The sequence below is a fragment of the Gadus chalcogrammus genome, chromosome 4 (assembly GCF_026213295.1).
Source record: "Gadus chalcogrammus isolate NIFS_2021 chromosome 4, NIFS_Gcha_1.0, whole genome shotgun sequence".
Lineage (NCBI taxonomy): Eukaryota > Metazoa > Chordata > Actinopteri > Gadiformes > Gadidae > Gadus > Gadus chalcogrammus.
In genome coordinates this window covers 31,349,540-31,369,623 of record NC_079415.1, presented here as the reverse complement: position 1 = coordinate 31,369,623, position 20,084 = coordinate 31,349,540, and positions in this window count along the sequence as shown.

The following is a 20,084-nucleotide window of genomic DNA, read 5'->3' as shown; positions in this document are numbered from 1 at the left end:
CTCTCTCTCTCTCCTCCTCTCTCTCGTCGTCGCTCTCTCTCTTCTCCTCTCTCTTGTCTGCTCTCTCTCGTCTCTCTTACACCCCCCCCCCCCCCCCGACCCCCATAAATAACTGCAGAGTCCAGGCAGCAAACCAAAAGCATATAAGACCCTTTCTTTGTACAAAAGCCGCTATATATTATGGATGGGAAGCACCAAACTGCATGCATGGGAACAGATCAGAGCAAATCCCATCCAACCGACCAAAAAGGGAGTAACAACAACAGCAGGACTCAAACTGTTTTCCAACACAGTTATATATGTGCTCCATCAACTCCCCACCAAAAACACTATCCGCTTAGTCTTTACAATGAGGCTAAATTAACAAACCAGTAATTACATTTGTTAATGCAGTATCGAACAATTAACTATTGTGTCTATTAATCATTTGCTTATCTAATCCTAGCTATCTTTGTTGCAGAAAGGGAATGGGTTAACCTAGCGATTGTTTGTGCTTTGCACTTGGTGTCTTTTGAAGCATTAAGTGCAAAAATAATCCAAAGTGAAAGGATTGAAGATGGTGTGTCAGTTGGGCAAACTAACTGAACTACAAACCTAAAACCACATCCCAACCCGATCTTCTATGCTAACGCTACACAATGCTAATCCCTGTATGACCTAAAGTTAATATATGGCTAATTAACGTGCCCTCATTGTAAGGTATCACCAGCGATAGCTATTCAATTAAAAGAACAAAAAGAATATTGCTGGCTTGAACTGTGGTTGGATCTGGTCTGTAATCGCAGATGGCTCATATTCTCTGTGAAAGGGTGTCATCATGGTGACCCCCGATATATGAAATCTGAGGAGGTGGCGGAGGTGGAGGGAGAACAAGGAGGGAGGTTTAGAGACGGAGAGACCCAGGGAGACAAAGAAGGACGGAGAGAGTCCAGTGTGAGGGTATGTGTGTCGCGGAGAGAGGGGGGAGATAAATCAAGATAAAGGTGCACCGAGAGAGAGAGCGAAACTACAGAGGAATGAAGCGAGAAAAAAATCCTGCAAAGAAGAGCCAAAGAAATGATACACTTAAAAGAGCGAGCCAAAGTGAGTGTGACGACAGCCAGATAAGACAGAATAAACCCTATCGGCACTCCTGGTAGCCTTAAGACGCCATAGATAGCGGTGCTATCTCTCTGAACACAAGCCAACAGAAATATGTGCCGCGATACAAAATCAACAATCCCTTTTTCTTTAGGGTGAAAAGCGTCTCACAGTGAAGGGACACAAACTGGGGCCTCTTTCGCTCTCGCACTTTAAGGTGTAAATGTTTCTTAAAAGTCCCTCTGAGGTCAGGCCGGGGGCTGAGAGCTGCGGGATGGGGGCCGGGGGAGATAAGAATAAGGGGTATCACGCTGAGGACTTTAACTTTGAAAAGCCGCCCAGAGAGCATTGCATTCCCAAGGCATAAAAGTAAAGGCGCGACGCCTGTGAACAGTCGAGGCTGACACCCCGGACAGGGAATAGTGCCATAAAAGTATGATAAAGTGAGAGCAGAGCTTTTATTCCCATGTGCGCTGTTGCCTTTTTTGTGATAGAGGTGCATAAAAAGTAAAGAGAGTTGCTTCACCAAAAAATTTAAAGCAGCTATGTTAAAAACAGGGTTTCTCCATGAAGAGGAAGAGCATTTTGTTTTTGTCAAACTGGCCCCCAAAGCTGTCCTTGTTTAAAGTTGGGGGTGTCTGTTTACACAACCTTACTTTAATACTACCTTTAAAGCCACACTCATTATACTCTGGCCACTAGAGGGCATAAAGTAACTGCAAAGCAATCTTGTGAACAAACTCAATGAGGTTATTGAAAGCAGAAATGCACTGGATCACTGCCTTCATCAAGAGTCAAAATCAATGCAAAGAGTCAGAATCAGACCTCCATTATGTAATTATGTTTGTTTGGTTTTTATGAAAGCCTAACTAGGACATATCCGCTTTGATGAAGAGTAAAATGGCTGCCACTGTTTGATGAAGTTGGACGATGCATTCAGCTTTGAAGATGTGTGGCAAAGGTTTATAAAACTATGGACAAACACTACGGGACCCAAAAATAATTAAAATAATGAAACAGCACCCGGGTGGTCAGTGTTGGCAGGTACTCAATTGTCCCGGTTTATTTTGAGGGATGGCCAAACAAAACCTTTGCTCTTGGATTTGTTATGGAAAGGCCATTTTAAACATTGTATTGTCCATGAGATGTTTTCAGTTAGAGTTTGATTTTTATTTACCTTTATTTATTAGGTCCAAAAATAGCTTTCCATGCCCACTTCAGACAGCAGAGTGAGGAAAAGCCCAGCGATGGACGGGGGATCAAACCTTGAGAAGGAACACAGTTATTTAATAATAATAAAAATGGATTGAATTTATATAGCGCTTTTCTAGACACTCAAAGACGTTTTACAGTGAAGGGGGGACCTCACTAACCACCACATTTACTCTTTATTTGGTTCAAAGTTGCTTTTATCTAAAGTGGCTGAGGAGTCTTTTTTTAAGAGTTAAATTACGCCATCATCACAGAGTATGGAGAGGACAGGGGCTACAAGGAGGCTGCAGAGTTTGGGAATCGAACCCTGTCCCTTTTCAGCTCGGAATCAAAATTTGCTCCCTCCTTCCAGGGATGGCTGGGAATGCAGTATATAGATAACACGCAAAGATAAGCACACAATGTTTGGCCACACAAAGACCACAACTTTCATGTAGAGATCTCAAAGACACGGCTTGCGCTCTGAGCCGTCGGGATCAAAACCCGGACGAGCCAGTGGAGATCGGATAGAGCCAGGACACAAAAAGGCCCTAGCAATGCCATGCCTCATATTTGAATGCTGATACACAGCTCATCTTGACCGGGGAGGGAGGCGGCAGAGATAATGCTAGGCTCCAGCCGGGCTTCAAATGTCATGGAAATCGCTCGTAATCCAGGGCACTGTAGTGAAAAGCATGTCCCACCTCACCTCAAGTGCTATCTGAATGAATTGTGACTAAAGTATTTTAATAATACACCGGACAGAGATTTCCACCGGTGCCAGTATGATACCTCAGACTAGCATATTTTACTCATGGAAGCTGATTCACCTGCGTGTGAGTGCTGCTGTTTTTGGCAAAGATCTTTAAAAAACGGCAACAAAACGCACGCACCTGTTATTAGGTAATAGTGAGTTTGCTAAAGCAGAAGAGTCCGATAACTAAAGCCAGTGTACCGTGAGCATTCGATTTGCTGTTGAATGTGCACTTCATCATGGAGTTTGTGAGTAATGAGTTACATTTCTCAGAGTCTTTTTTTGTAATCTCCGATGGTGGATTGCAATTTTTGCACCGTTAATATTTCAACAATGCCCTGCCTTTTGTAAAGGTTTATAAAAAGCTTTAGTGTGTTCAGATTCTAGCACGGCGACAATTCCTTTATTTTGAACCATAGTAGTAGTACTAGTTGTAATAGTAGTTTGTATTAGTAATAGTTGTACTACTTTGTAATAATACTTTGTTGTAGTAGTAGTAGTAGTAGTAGTTCTTTGTAGTAGAAGTAGAAGTAGTTTGTATTAGTAGTAGGCCTAGTATTATTTTGTTGTAGTAGAAGTAGTCATTGGTAGTAGTACTTATAAGTAGTACTAGTAGTACTTAGTACTTAGTACTAAGTGTAACCGACATGTCTAACCTGTGTTCCTTTCTCAAACCTACACAAAAAAAAAAAAAAAAAAAGACCACACACCAACGGGTGCTTGGTTTGCTTTACCACACGGCAGTGTGTCTGCGTCGGGAACAACATGACTGTTAGTGAGCGTTTGGTCGGTGGATTACGGAGAATAAGCCGTCATGGAACGGCGGCCCCAAACACGCCCGCGTTTCACTAAACCTCCTATAATTGCTTTTTTCTTTATTTTTTTATCATGGGGCCCTCAGAATTAAAAAAAAGAAAATAAACATTGATTAGTATATGCATGATGCAGGTCCGTTGGAGTTTCTCGAAGCTGTCCCCTATCTCTGTAGTTCTCTCCGTGCGTGTGTGTGTGTGTGTGTGTGTGTGTGTGTGTGTGTATGTGTGTGTGTGTGTGTGTGTGTGTGTGTGTGTGTGTGTGTGTGTGTGTGTGTGTGTGTGTGTGTGTGTGTGTACGTGTGTGTGTGTGTGTGTTCTCTTTATATGCATGTAGGGGGACTCTACACTCAATGCTACACACTGGATTTTGTGTTGATTAAGAATCGTGGTCTTTTTAGAACTAATGCAACATTAGCGCTAAGGGACTTCTTGTGTAGCATATAGACTTCCTGTGTAGTGTCGGTTATGGACTAAATGGGAGTGTGCGCACCCACACACACATACACGTACATGTACAGATCCACATCCACATACACACACACACAAACAGACACAGACGTGCACACACACACCCAAACAGGTCGACACAAACACAAACACGCATACACCGTGAATCACACATACAAAAACACACACAAACACGCAAACAGACACATAAAACCTGCAGTTAATTTCTTAAAATGTCTGTATCGCTAATAAATTGTAAACATTTCACCAATCCAGGCCCCATGTTTCAAAGAGCATGTCGGCCATTATAGTTCACTGAGATCAAACATTACCCCCACTCCCCCCATTAGTTGCTGCAGTCTAGGCCCCCCCCGCCCACCTGTGGTTCCTGCAGTCCAGGGGGGTGCAGACATGTGTGTGTGTGTGAGGGTGACTAGTCATTACAAGACTTTTCAAACCGGGCCGCTGCTGGCACCAGAGGATCAATGCTTAAACGGCTTGTAACGACTAATCAACAACAAACCTGTTGGTAATACCGGGGTGCTTTAAAGCCAAGCGCTAAGGTCAGCAAGTAAGTTATGGTTGATTTTCTTTTTAATCCTTAAGGTGGGCGGGGCCAGAACATGAAACAGAGGCCAGAATCCATCGGACGATTTTAATTAAACTTGTTTAGTTTGTGTTTGAAATAAGTTTGTAGGGTGAACCCCAGAGCACACAGCCTGGTCCAGACCCAAACTTTAATGTTGATTGAATTTCCATATTCCCGTGTAGGAGTGGAATTATAGCTGCGATGGAGCAGCACCCGGTCTGAAACAGCTGTGTGCGTTGCAGATTTAGGGGGTTGAATTATTAAACTGATTAATTAAACCTGCTGCTGACATCCACCACACATTCGTACACTTGGCCTAGAATGCAGACCGAAAACAGTAGTTCATTAGCTGATCCCATGGCCACCGAATACGTGTCAGGACACTAACAAGGTGAGATTGATCCCCTGCAGACTCACTATTCCTCTTCCACCTCGCTCAGGGATTAACGAAACCTCAATCAGTCCTTACTCGGTAATCACCGTGTTTTCAGTTTGATGTTTGAGTTTCTCAAACAATGGTAAACTCAATTATGTGGAGTTTCTGAAGACATCGGCAACCTTACATCAACCTAGAATGGCATTGGGTACAAACTATATATATGTATATATATAGATATAGATTAAGTCAAATATGTATACATATACATATATATATATATACATAAAGTCAAAGAAATGTAAAATCACCGGTGTCATGTGAATTGAACAATATGGCTAGATATAGGCTCTCTTTGGGACACATAAGGCTTGTAGGACTCGAGAGGTGAGCTTAACAGTTCAAGAGAGGAAACAGCCATGATGCATGATGCAGAGTGAACCCCCTGAGGGGCACCCCCACAAACCACATTATCGTTACGATATAAACAGGCATGCAGGCCTACATATAGAAAATACAGAAAACTGACGGCTCACAGCGAAAAGGTGAACAACCGATTGAAATGACATGGAATCTGAGCGTATTCATAAAATGTCAAACAGTGTGATGAAGTTAAAACCCACGGGTAAGTTATCTGAGTCGCTGTTCAAGTATCCAGTGCATAGGCACTCCAAAATGTGAATGCTATCCTGCAGGAGGTGCGCATGAATAAATGATAACATATATAGATATATTTAAGCTAGCAATGGCCTGCGGGCCGCTAGTCGCCTACATCTGCTTTAAAGTGGGGCTTTCAGGAACGTTACAGAATCCCCCCCAACAACTCCCCCATGCTATCAACGAGCTACACCAGAGACTTGCCATGGAGATATATTCAACATATTAATAAGCTACAGATGAACAGCTAAGCACGGAACATGCTAATCGAGTAACGAAATATGATAGCGTGCAGGCCATTGGCCTCGAGGGAACACAGGCACGTCCATATGCCCGTACGGAAAAGGGGGTGGCGGGGGCGGTGGAGGTGGTGTCGACAGTGGAGGGGTGGTTATGCATAGCAGATAACCCTATAACATTTAATATTCAGTATTAAATTTGATGCGTGGAATGATGGCGGTGGACGCCTGCGGAAATGCCGTAGTTCGTTTGAGCAAGAGAGGGACGCCAATAATGAGGGTTATGGTGGTATATATAGGCTGATAGTGGAGGACTGGGACCTGGAGGTGGGGGGGGGGGAGTTGGTCATCTCTCTGAATGCACGTTAATGTGGGGGAATAATGGGTCCACTTCAAAGTCAACGGACAAAACGGAATCAATTCACTGCAAATTGCACGCTATGATTAGCATATGACCATACACCATACATGTAAAACCATTCCTGGAAAACCATGCCTTGAAAGCCCAGTGTCAATGTTATTATCATTATTATTAAATTGTGATAATCGCTAATATTGTAAAAATGAAAAGCTGTTAACATGAAGCAAATATTACCAAATGAAAGCTGAATTAAGAAAATCTGCTCATGCCGTCTCTACTTCCTGCTTATGCTAAATTCGTAACGACTCACTTCAATAACGATAAAACTGCATGCTTTTTGAACGACAAATCGAAAGCGTTGAAATTTCCTAAAAGTCGATCAGAACTAAGCTTATTACGATCCAAGAGGCCATACATTGTCCTGGAACTATTAAGTGTTTTATAAGGCAAATTTTAACTTTCTTCAAATTACATTTTTAAAGCCAAACACTTTTGTCACACATCGCACATTGCATTTGAAATGTGCGATCATAAATCCTCAGTTCATTGCTGGAAATCCACGCGTATCGTTAGCGATACCGCCGTGGGCCCCTTAAATTTTACCCCTGGGCCCCCCTCAGGGCATGGGTGTGCCTGGACTGGAATAAACTAGCGTAGCCACATGCTAATTCAGGCACGTGATGCCAGGCGGCGCGTTATGATATTAATAATGAAAAACAATAAAAGAAAGCGAGTGGCTTCTCTTCTCCCCTCACATGAGGAGGCAGCTCTTCCTCTGCTTTATTCACTCCTGTCTCCTTGTTTTCGCTAAGCTGATTGCGGCATTCAAAATGCAAACCTTGCAGCCCGCTTCGGATCTAATAAAAGCTTTTTAGTACCCTGCTTTCCCCCTCGGTCCGCCTGGCTCCTGTCCAGCACACTAATAAAATACCGACCGAAGGCCGAACTTCTCGCCGGGAGAAACGTAAGGGGAAAAAATTTAGTGCCTGACGTTTATTCCATTTTCTGTGGAAGCGAACGGAATTAATCCATTTTGCCCGAGCGAAGTCGCTCAATAACAACGGCTGGACAAAGACACCGGAATCTTCCGTTCAACTGATTGATACGACCGTCCCATCTGTATTAATGCCCTGGCCGACGGGAGGGAGGGCAGGGAGAGAGGTCGGTAGCAGTTAGGGCCTGCTTGGCTCCCGGCTAAAAGGTTGCCGGTTCAAACCCCACCAGCGTCCCGCAGTCGTCCTGAACGAATCCTTGAGCAAGATACCCCTGACCCCGACCCGCTGCAATATGCATGTCTCTGTAAGGCACATTGGATCAAACTCAGAATACAGAACAGACCCGATGTGACTGAGAAAATAAGGAGTTTACCAGAACAGGACAAGAGAGAGGATAAAAACAAAGCCTGTTACATCAGATATTTACTATTTAGCAGAGGCTCCGGGCGCCGTGATCCGCGGGCCGCCCTCGGGTTATCCTGCGCGCGTCGGAGCATCGAACCTGGCGCTCCCTCCCATCTTTCTTTTAAAGACGGACATGCCAACACAAAGTGACCTCTCCATCACCTTCGTTTCCCAGTGCGAGTGGAGGAATCTGCTGCCAATGTTTTTTCGGGCGGAGGGGGAGGAGAGGGCGGGGGTGACGGTGTCTTTACATACACCAAGGCCCCTCGCGGGGTCAAAGGTCAACGTTTTTTTATTGACATCCCGCGTTGTAGTGGAAAACCGATAATGTCAAGTAGGGAAGGGTTTTATCACAGCTGTCTGAGATTTACTGCAGATAGTAGTTAGTAAACAATGATGTTGGGTCACCTTAAAGCAAACAAGGTCAACGTTTCTTTCTTTCTTTATATATATATATATATATATATATGAACAGCTGATAAACCGACTTGTTGAAATCATAACATATTTTTGTCTTCTGTATCAGGGATATCCTATAGCTTCTCAGAAGTGCCGACACTCACTATGTCGGCAGTTTTATTGTTTAGTATTTTTCAGTTTGTCATGCGGCTTTCATTTAGTTAACATCACCGACAGATTGCCAGTCATTTCTGACTGGCAGGCGTATGCCCACTTGGCGACTGGTTACAAAACACCAAGGTGGGAGTATCAGAGTGATTCTGCATTCCGGCGAATGTTGAGAATTTCACAGCATTTAGGTTGTTTTTTATTTTCTAGCCAGCGGCCACGTTCTCGTCGTACAATAATAACTCTGAAAGGTTCCCAAAGAGACACTGACTGAGATTGGAATGTGTTTTAGTCCCCTTCCAGCTGTTGAGTGGGTGAGTGTGATGTAACATTTCATATCAAAAGTTTGTTTTTCCACTCACGAGATGTTTTCCTCGATGTTTTGTACTACCTGTGATGTGGACTTTGGTCTGTAATACGTTGTACATCAGTTGTACAATGATCATCTGAGAAGGACGTCCCCGGAAGATTGATCAATCTTCAATTTGGTATATGTTATATTTGTTTTCATATTTGATCGTGCTTTGTCTGGGAACACAGAAGAAGAGGTTGTGTAATGGTTATAAATATGTGTTGCAGTAAAGTGTTAAGAAATGCTTAATGCAGTAAATAAGTCAAATAATAGAAAAAAAGAGAATTTCCACTCTATTATCTGTAACCCATTGCTCTGCCCTTTTCAGTTATAATGGGATGCTGGTCTAATATGTTTTTGTTCATTCTGATGTTTATCTTAAAAATGCATTATTGTTTATTTGCTACAACATTATTCTGAAGAGCTAAATTAGGAAAGTTGTTGTAGTGTTTCTTTATTTCACCTTATTTTGAGTTCAATCTCTAGATGGCCTGTGTTCGATTACTTTTGTTTTGTCTCGTTCAGCCTGTTGGGGAATAGCGTGCTTGCCGTCTCCTCGACCATTACAACTTCGGACTTTACAGTTGGACGATAAAACAATGTAACACAAAGTACCAAATGAAAGCCTTAAAACGTTGAGCTGTCATAATGTTAGCCTCATGTCATTATTGCCTCAGTAAAATAAATGACTGAGGCAGATGGTGGAATTATGGAATGTAACAAACACCGTGATTGGCTTAGGATATAGCCAATGAGGCACAATGAAAAGCAGCGTCAGGAGAGTAGAGCTAGGTTAGATATCAAAATTTGGCCAAAATATGACTTGAGGCAATTATGCTACGAGGCAGATGGTTTGGTAATTAATGTATCCTTAACAAATAAGCCATCATAGTCCTAAAGAAGTAGCATTTAGCAGCAATTAATTTCGCCCAAAGTAACAAACAACGGGAAACCCACCAACCACAGAAACACCACATAGATACACCCCAGTGTCCCCTCGCATCCTCTGTTCCCTCGCAACAAAACAATTGAAGGTACACGACGAAACAATGAATAAATCAACACCACAAAGGCTGCCGTTGGCGGCCGTTTAAAACGGAACCCGTTGTGGTTGAGCTATATTCTGAGAAAAGTGATCTGTTTCATGGAACGGTATTCGCTCGGGATGAACAATCTTACGCAACAGCAAAACCAGGCCCTTTCATTCTCTATTGACGAGCTGGGACTTCCTTGACCTCCATTTGCAATCCCCGATAACATGGTGTTAAGCCAGCGGTATAATTGGTAAACTACCACTCACCTTGCCTCCGAGCGTAGAAGGCAAACCTCGGATCAATCAGCACATGATTACATTTTTTTTGCTTCGTAAATTGTCCATAGTCTGTTTGGATTTATGAGCCTGAGTAACAGAAAGTTATTTTCAATTTCTTCTTTTTTTTATGTAGTTGAACTGTAACAAAATTGTTGTGTATATTTTATCAACCAGAATACACCTTACTTTGAAAATGTAAACGATTAACGTAATGAATAATGTGAATGGATGTGATATGTTAAGTTTGGCCTTAATATTCCAACGGATACTAATTAAGAACATCGGCCTCATAAACTTGAGATGCTCACACCACACTTCCATCAAAACAAATCAAATCAAATCCCAAAGCATCAGCTTACCCCGTTCCCACCGGTGTTATCCCGCTAATACCATGTTTTACATAATATCTAGCATCGGTGTGGCATTTACATATGAATAGATGTCTTTGATTTGTTACGATCGATTATTATTTTGACCAATGCCAAAGTCAAGGTTTAAGGTGAAGATTAAATCTTTGTTCGAATGCGATCTGATTTACATCGTGTTGAACAATGACTTTATACTTTTGTCACTGACATTGGCATGAGACATAATGTATTCATTGCATCTGGCTCCTTTGTCACTAAACACAAGGCGACATGTAGGATAACATTATTCTCTGGGAATATGTATCTTATAAAAAAAATAAAATCAGACATTTTACAGGAACATTTTTGTGTTCCATTCAAAGACCACTGAGTTGTAAACCAGATTTGCATTTTTGTGCTTTCCCCTCCCCATGACTCTGACCCTACGAAAGCTCCAATGAAATGTATTTTACATTGTGCTATCACACACAACACCCCAGGATTAAGGGCATTGCTACAGCGCTAAAGTGAAGCAATATTTCACACGTCAAATATTCATGGAAAACGGGGGTTAACGCAAGCTTTTCTAGTAATGTGTGTAGCATTCTGTGCATGTCCAAGGTGGGTGTTTCCTTGGCAATTCATACGGAGAATAAATTCCCATAACATCACAGGGCAAAGGAGGTAAATGTTTACACTTTCAATTACACTTCCAGGTCTGTGTGTTTGTACCTGTGTTTCTATAAAAAACGACTAAAACGTGGCCAGGAGGCATCTAATCCATAAGCCTTGCTAAAAAAACATAAAAAATATTTGCACTATCGCCAAAATGGCGGCTGGTTGCGGTTTCTCTCGGGGGACCAAAGAGGTCATCGAAAATTAAGTTAAACATTCTCTGTCCTCCGCAAATAGATACTTTTTTTCCGTTTGCATACGCTGCAGGACAGGACGGCGGGTAAATTGCAGAGGTTAATGAATGTTTGAATAATTCATGCCCAGGTCTAAGTGAAATGGAGGGCAGGGGTGGGGCAGGGTTGGGGGAGAGGGGTGTTAGCTAGCTGAGCTATCGGGTCGCTAGTCATCAGACAACTGGGTCTTTGGCGGGAGGGTGGATTATGATTTCGCCGTAACAAGACAGGACATAATTATAGAGAAGAGAAGTTATTTTGTCTAAACAAAGTCAGATGATGTTCGGAGAAGCTGTAGAAGAAATTTGTTGAAAAAATTTGATTCTATCCCTTTTAAGCACAGGGACATCACGTCAATATCAGCTTTCGAGTTCATAGTTTGCTTGTGAAGATGGTGCCAAACATTTTTCTGCTTTGAGCCAGGTGATCTATTGAGCCATGGGCCACTGCCAGCTTATTCGGAAAATACAGTTATTTCTTATTTCGGAAGAGATGTAACCTTGCAGAGAAACAGTTGTGTCCCTTCCTCGAGTGACCTTCATATTTTTCTCATAAAGGAAACTGCTACTCAATATATAGGGAGGCTCTTCTTCTGCTTTTATCTGTTTTCATCCTTTGTGGCTTCAGGGCGTGGGTCATGGCTCGCCCTCTGTTTCAGCAGCTAATCGTTTAATGGCGGGGCGCGCACAGGAGCCAGGTGGGTCTTACGCTTGTGACAGACTGAACACCGCTAGGGTGTGAAGAACAACTCAGCTCTCGCACTAGCACACTTATCCTCAGGTCTCCGATAAAACTGTCACAAATGTTTTTAAGTGCTGGTTTATTCGGCCCCTCCCCGTATCAAATGTTCATGTTTAGTTTTTGGTCATTCATCCTGTTCGGCATAATGGAATTTTCTCTCACTGAATTAAATCCGAATATGATTTTGTTAGGGTTAGTATTCTGGAAACAAAACTATTCTGGGAACAAAACTAAATTGCCACTAGCGTCAATAGAAAACTGTCAAATTCTTTAAAGTTAATGCTACTACCATTGGTTAATTAGACTGGAAGTTAGCCTTTTCAAATGTACAACTCAGTAGCCTGCTTCAATGTAAAAAAAAATAAAAAATGTCTCACTCAGAAGTCGTCAGTGCTTTTAACCACAACTCTTCAAGTGTTGCAATCGGAAGTTCGACAATAGTAAAATAAACGGTTGTCACAGAGACCTTCCTTAAAACATATCTTCAAACCAGATCATCTCCAGAAAGTAATGCCTTTCCTCCCTCTTCCTTGACGGTTAGAACGTCAACGGGGTCCCGAACACAACAGCCTCATCACCTCTTTAAATACAAGCTATGAACTATTGGCTACGAGCTACGAGGAGAAAATGGTGGGAAGTCGAGAGTTTGCAGCGAGGGAGCAGGGGAGGCACGGGCAAAAGAGAGAGGAGAGGAGGAGCTTATTTGAGATGATGTAGAAGAGATTAGATCCTGAAAAATGAACTGAGAGAGAGAGCTGGAGAACAGAAGGGTGAGTTAGCGCCGAAAGTAATGTAGAGAGAGTCAAGATTGAGAGGGAGAATGGAGTTTAGATCTGGGGTAATCGAGGGAGGAAAATAGGCAAGGGGGGAGAGAGAGAGAGAGAGAGAGCGAGAAGGGAGGTTTCCGGGAAGGGGGGTTGAGGAGGAGATGAGAGCATGAGGAAGAGACGGTGTCTGCGGAGGAGATGGGAAGGGAAGCGAACAGCACTGGGGAGATGATTAACACAGAGAGAGAGAGAGAGAGAGAGAGAGAGAGAGAGAGAGAGAGAGAGAGAGAGAGGGGGAGGGAGAGAGAGAGAGAGAGCGAGAGAGAGAGAGAGAGAGAGAGAGAGAGAGAGAGAGAGAAAGAGAGAGAGAGAGAGAGGGGGAGGGAGAGAGAGAGAGAGAGGGGGAGGGAGAGAGAGAGAGAGAGCGAGCGAGAGAGAGAGCGAGAGAGAGAGAGCGAGCGAGAGCGAGAGAGAGAGAGAGAGAGAGAGAGAGAGAGAGGGGGAGGGAGAGAGAGAGAGAGAGAGAGAGAGGGGGAGGGAGAGAGAGAGAGAGAGAGAGAGAGAGAGAGAGAGAGAGAGAGAGAGAGGGGGAGGGAGAGAGAGAGAGAGAGAGAGCGAGCGAGAGAGAGAGCGAGCGAGAGCGAGAGAGAGAGAGAGAGAGAGAGAGAGAGAGAGAGAGAGAGGGAGAGGGAGAGGGAGTGAGAGGGAGAGAGAGAGAGAGAGAGAGAGAGAGAGAGAGAGGGAGAGGGAGTGAGAGGGAACAGAGTTCAAACGTGCTGGTCTCTCAAACTGCCTTGATAATTCTCGCCGTCTCCTTGGCCGTGCGGGGCTCGGGTTTCTGGGGGGATGAAGAGAGCAAAAGGAGATGAAATCTCTCTCATACGAACACCACTGTATCTCTGGATGGATGAAAATCTATAAAATGCAACAACACAATAATAAAAACCAATCTAATTGAACCAAGAAAGAGAGTGTTAAAATAAGAATACACAATTTTTTATCTGTGTCCCTGCGTTTCCAAGAGGAAGAGAAAGTGGCGATTGACTCTTTGTGTGTGCAGTAGCCAGATTAAATATGTAACGTGTGTAACTCACTGAAAGAACGTAAAGACCTTGGCCACCAGCCGGGGCCTGGGGTTGAACAGAGTGTAAAAAACGATCTAACCCAGAGTGTTGAAGAAACAGTCAGTGCCCCTCTTCTCCTCATTAATCGTTCTCTATCACCAGGAGCATCACTGACGCTGAGTTCGAGTGCGTCGGGAAGAACAAATTATTTTCAGACAGATTTCGATTATACGATTTGAGAGAATTGTTTCACAATGGGAGCGTCATGGGATTTCATCTTGTTCAGTCTTCATCTTGTTCTAATTCACTGTTAGAAGGGAAGAAAAACACTGTTCTGTGGATTACTATTCCTAGAAAACCCATTTCTGAGAGTTATCAGGCGGTCAGTAATACAAAGGTTCTCGTGTGTGAATGCATAGGCTTCACTGTACACAGTGTGGCACTTAATGTACTCACTTACTGTATGTTGTACTTTCTTGCACTTAAAAATAATAATTAAAATAGTAGTGTCTTATCCTAGATATTTTTGTTGCATACAGAGAATGGGTGCACCTATTGCTTGTTAGTACTTTGCACTTGGTTCTATGAACATCCTAACTGTACCGTCAGCCATTAATTGTTGTTTCTATTTCTTCTGACGCATGTTCTTATTGTAAGACGCTTTGGATAAAAGCATCTGCTAAACGCCCTGAATGTAAATGTAAATGTGTGAGTTTTGTGCATGAGCATCATTCTGACTTGTACGCCCTTTGAACAAAAGCATTTGCTCTCTGACTTAATATAAGTTAAATGTGCTTTGACGATCACACACACAGTGCAACAATCCAAACAGACAAAAACTACAAAATTGAAACTGAAACTGAAAGCGAAAGTAAAAGTAAAAGTTCCCCCTGGTTTTGGCTCGCTGACTTGCTGCAGCAGCGCTACGTGTGATAGCACAACGGCTAAAACCCACCGATAGGAATAGCACAGTGCTGCGCCGGTGAGCAGAACGTAAGCCCCCAGTCGCTAGAGCAGCTACAGCAGGATCAAGGCAGGAGGTGGAGAGAGAAAAATTAAGAGCAATTTCTCGCGAAGCTTTATGCTAATCCGGCCGCTGCCGTCGCGGCTCCGTCAGCCTCGGTGTACATATTTCATGCGTCACTCATCAATATATAGGCATGGATGATCTTCAAAGCAAAGAGGATGTATGTCACGCAGGAGAGAGTTTGGGTTCAACCCCACCCCCCCATCGGCCACGACACCCACCTCAATCAGACACTCGCACACACACGAAAACAAGCAATCACTCATATACGCACACACACACTCCCTCTCTCTCTCTCTCCCTCTCTCTCTCTCTCTCTGAAACACATCCATACCCCCCCCCCCCCCCCACACACACACACTATCACACTATCACACACGCACACACACACACACACACACACACACACACACACACACACACACACACACACACACACACACACACACACACACACACACACCAGCCTGCCAGCCAGCCAGCCAGCCACATCCCAAAGTCTACTACGTTCAGTTCCTCCTAACGGCAGCACAATGACTCACACAGCTGGGTTCTATAAATAGCTCCGGTTCCTCCGATTGGCCCTGGCTTGCAGGCTTCTTCTGTCTCTCCCGCTCCCCATCCCGCTGCCGTCGCAAGATCCCTGTCTCTCTCCGCTGTAATCTCTTCCTCGGTTTCATGCTCTCTCTCTCTCTCTCTCTCTCTCTCTCTCTCTCTCTCTCTCTCTCTCTCTCTCTCTCTCTCTCTCTCTCTCTCTCTCTCTCTCTCTCTATGACCTCTTACTCTTACTGGTTAGTCATTCACAGAGATGAGTATGATTCTGAATCATTTACCCATAGATACGTGCTATGGATATGTATGCTATTGTGTGGATGGATATGCTACTGTTATAAGGACTAATAAAAGTAAACATTAGCAGAAGAAGCAAAGTTACTTCTTATATTATTACTTCATTTAATATCCACTCACAGTAAATTTAGATCGCAAATCTGGAACAGGTGTAGGGGCCTGCAGGTAGCAGATTTGGGTGTTTGAACCCCGAACCTTCAGGGGCTCCGACGCTATAATTCCTCCTGTCGTCATTCTGCTGTTCGCTCCATTTCTGCAGTCCCTGGGCAAATCCCAAAAATGTGTTGACACGTGCTGTGGGTATCAGTATGAATCATGTATCCCCGGATTTAAAATAGGATGGGTGTGCTTTTTGTGTGTGTGACTGCGACCATCCTGGAGCCCGGAATATAGGCCGACGGCGCCGAATGCTTATCGTACGATATAACATCCACAACAACGTTTTAATGATGTCGGTTTGGTACGCGATGTTTCGGTACACTCTGTATCCAGCAGTAAAGGATCCAGTCAAGTGTGTAGACATTGTGCAACGGCTCAAGGCGATCGCTGTGTGTTTCTAAAGTGTACCCTTGACTTTAAAACCACCCAGTTACAAAGCTGGCCTTCTCTATCATTAGTGGGCAATAAAGAACTTAATGGGCTTTATTCACCTGCAGCTATCTTGGTTTGAGACGCTATTTTGGCGGGAAACTAGTGCTAGCGGGGGACTTAGCGTTAGCTCTTGTTTATGGACCCAGATGGCGGCTAGGTGGAGAAGGGCCGTCGACCGCTAAAGACGACCTATCATCACCGCGCAACATGCACAGGTTTCCTCGTTAGGGAAATCATGTTTGTCCGACGTGGCGCTAATCCACCCCCTCGAAGGCACTTTGTCGGTAGCGATTAGGAAGCAAGCGGCAGAAGCCATTATGAAGTCTCCCCGACCAACCTGTTCCCCTGCCAACAGCATTTTGTTCATTTGTAAAACTAAAGATTCACTCTCGCCTTCTTTCATCAGCACGCTTCAATTACATTAAGAGAGGAGGCCCTCGGCATTGAGGGAATTAGCAGAAGGAAACGTTGGATGCATGCAAATGGGTGATAACGATGACCTTACCACGAGTGGATGCGGAGGAATTTGGCTGTTTGTTGAGGTTGTGGAATGACTGTTTGCGTGAAGTTGTGTGACACATTTTCGGGTAACAAAGGCCGTGCCGAAAGCATAACAAACACACACACACACACACACACAAACACACACACACACACACACACAATGCTGCAGAACACATTCACCCACGGAAGTAGAACACTCACACACAGAACCCTCTCTCACACTCTCTCTCACACACACACAAACACACACAAACACAAACATACACAAACACACTCTCTCTCCCTCTCATACACTCATACACACACACACCCACACGCAGATCTCTCTCGCCATCTCTCTCTCTCTCTCCCCCCCTTTCTCTCTCTCCCCCTCTCTCTCTCTCTCTCTCTCTCTCCCCCTCTCTCTCTCCCCTGTTCCCTCTCCCCCTCTCTCTCTCTCCCCTGTTCCCTCTCTCTCTCTCTCTCTGACTCTCTCTCTCTCTCTCTCTCTCTCTCTCTCTCTCTCTCCCCCCCTCTCTCTCTCTCTCCCACTCCACTCAGCCCCTTTCAGCCACTCTGTGTGCCCAGGGCCACTCCACGCCACGTGCCCTGCTGTCAGCCACTCCAGCCACCAGCCCTCCATCTGTCCACCGCTGTGATGAGCACTTGTCCCTAGTGTTTACCTTTTTCCTCCTCTGCCCCCCCCCGAGCCCCCTGAGAGCTGTGGAGGAGTAGGGGACCGGGCTAATTGGTTGAGGGTGGCTGTCCTACGGTCTGACTCTCAAAGCCCCCCCCCCCTCCCCCTCCACCCCCACTCAAGGGAACTTTGCTTCAATACAGAAGTGAAGTTCAAGACTTCATTGTTCAGAGTCCACCTAGGCTCTGCATACCCTTGTTTTTGTTTTTCAAAGCCCTCAACGGTTTGGCACCCAGGTATACATAGGTGACCTACTAATTCAGTACAGCGCTCCAAGGTCACTTAGGTCTTCAACACAGAAACTTCTCTGTATCCCCAATACACACCTTAAAACCATGTTGCCCCAAACTCTGGAATGCTCTACCTTTATATATTAAGTCCTCTCCCAGCATTGACTGCTATAAGTCCAACTTAAAGACTTTTCGTTTATCCCAAGCTTTCAACCTACCATAATTGTTTTCCTTTCTCCCCCCTGATGTCCCCATGTTATACAATTATTTTTAGGGTACTATTGTCATTGTTTTGTTTATTTGTTAAGCCCTTTGGGTCAACCCTGTTGTTCTTTTAAATGTGCTATAGATGATTAAAGTTGACTTGACTTGACTTAATGTACGTACTTATTGTATATAGTATGTCCTGGCACTTAATGTACACACTTCTTGTATGTATGGGGCGGCATGTGGTCAGGAGGTAGAGCAGGTTGACTTGTGACCGGGAGGTGGCTAGTTCGATCCCCAGAAGTGGGCGGGATTGACTTTCACTCCCACGCCGCTTTGAATTTCCTTGCGGTGGAAATCGTATTGCACGTACATTTTACGAACTCTGACGGCATCCGAGAGCTGCGTTTAAGCCGCAGTGGCACTAAGAGGATCTAAGCGTCGCCTTCCTATGGAGGATTACACAAGTATCTTGATCTCAGCGACTTGGCTGCGGTCTGCCAGTTGGACATTGAAATTAATTAGTTTGACAGATCTTTGGAGCATGTGGCACAGTCGGAGCTCTGGAGGAAGGAAGCTCTGTGTATTTGTGAATTTTGCTCCACAAAGCAGCGCCAATAATTTATAATTGGCCGTGAATCTCCCCGTGCTCGTTATTTTATTTATTTTTTTGCCTCTGCCATGTCCTTCTTTTTTGGTCTCTAGCCATTGGTTTTTTTTATTTTTGGGGGAGACTTTACTTTTTTGATGAATAAATTATAGGTAATTTATGAGGTCTGTCTTTTTGGATTTACTTGGTCATAGTGACCATGTTAATTAAAGGATGGATGAATATTTTTCACGTTTCTTTTTAGGAATCTATTGAAACATCACTTGAAATAAAAAAAACAGATAGGATGCATATAAAATATACATGTAGATATATATAAAAAGAAAATTACATAAATATACAGTATGTACATAAAATATACATTACATCTATACCATATTTTACATATATATATTGTGACATAACTTTCAAATATCACTTGAATTAAAAAATACAGACATAGATGTATATGAAATACAGATCTATTATAGATATCGATTTGTATAAATTATATATATTTATAAAACATAAATAAAAATGTATATCAAATATATATATAATATCGATACAGATATACATATTAGATACAGATATATCCAGTGAGACATTACAGCCAGTCTCCCGTTCGACACGAAACACCTTAGCTCCAACACCAACCTTTCCCATGAAGCGGTGTCCCCACGCCCTCGACGGACCATGAAAGCGGTGTACGGTGTACGGTGTACGGTGTGTTTTATTCCTCCTCTCCTTGAAAGCATCCGTTGCTAAACGTGTTGTTTTGTTGGTGACAGGCAGCCAGCAGCTGCCCTTTGAACAGGACCCCCAGCATACAGGAGGTGGGTGGAAGGGTCCCGCTGTGTGGGTGAGAAGTGGTCCAACGGAGGCCTCCCCTTGAGGCATATTTTTCGTTTTTTATTGTGAATACAAAGATGTCAAGAAATGTTTTCCGAACAGATGCGACAGCCGTGGTCCTCCTACCTAGCTCCACTGGCTGTAAGGCTATGCGTTAGCACCGGCTAAGTTAGGTGTCAGCACTGGAAAGGCTAAGCGTTACCACTGGGCAGGCTAAGGGTTAGCACTGGCGAGGCTAAGCGTTAGCACTTGCCAGGCTAAGTGTTAGCACTGGCCAGGCTAAGCGTTAGCACTGGCAAGGCTAAGCCTTAGCACTGGCAAGGCTAAGCGTTAACACTGCCAGGGAATTGGATTTGATTCCCACTTGGGCCGAATACTAAGAATATAAATACGTCATGGTAACTAACAAAGAGAGAATACTATAGGCCTACAGTATATTACTACTTATGATAATTACAGGACATCTGTAAGCTGTTTCTCATCATGTCTCGAACTGGCCTAACTAAGAACATAAACAGCCGTTATTGTCAGACAACCAAATTATTATACATTATACATTACAATTTATAATAACAAGACAACTTTAACTCGC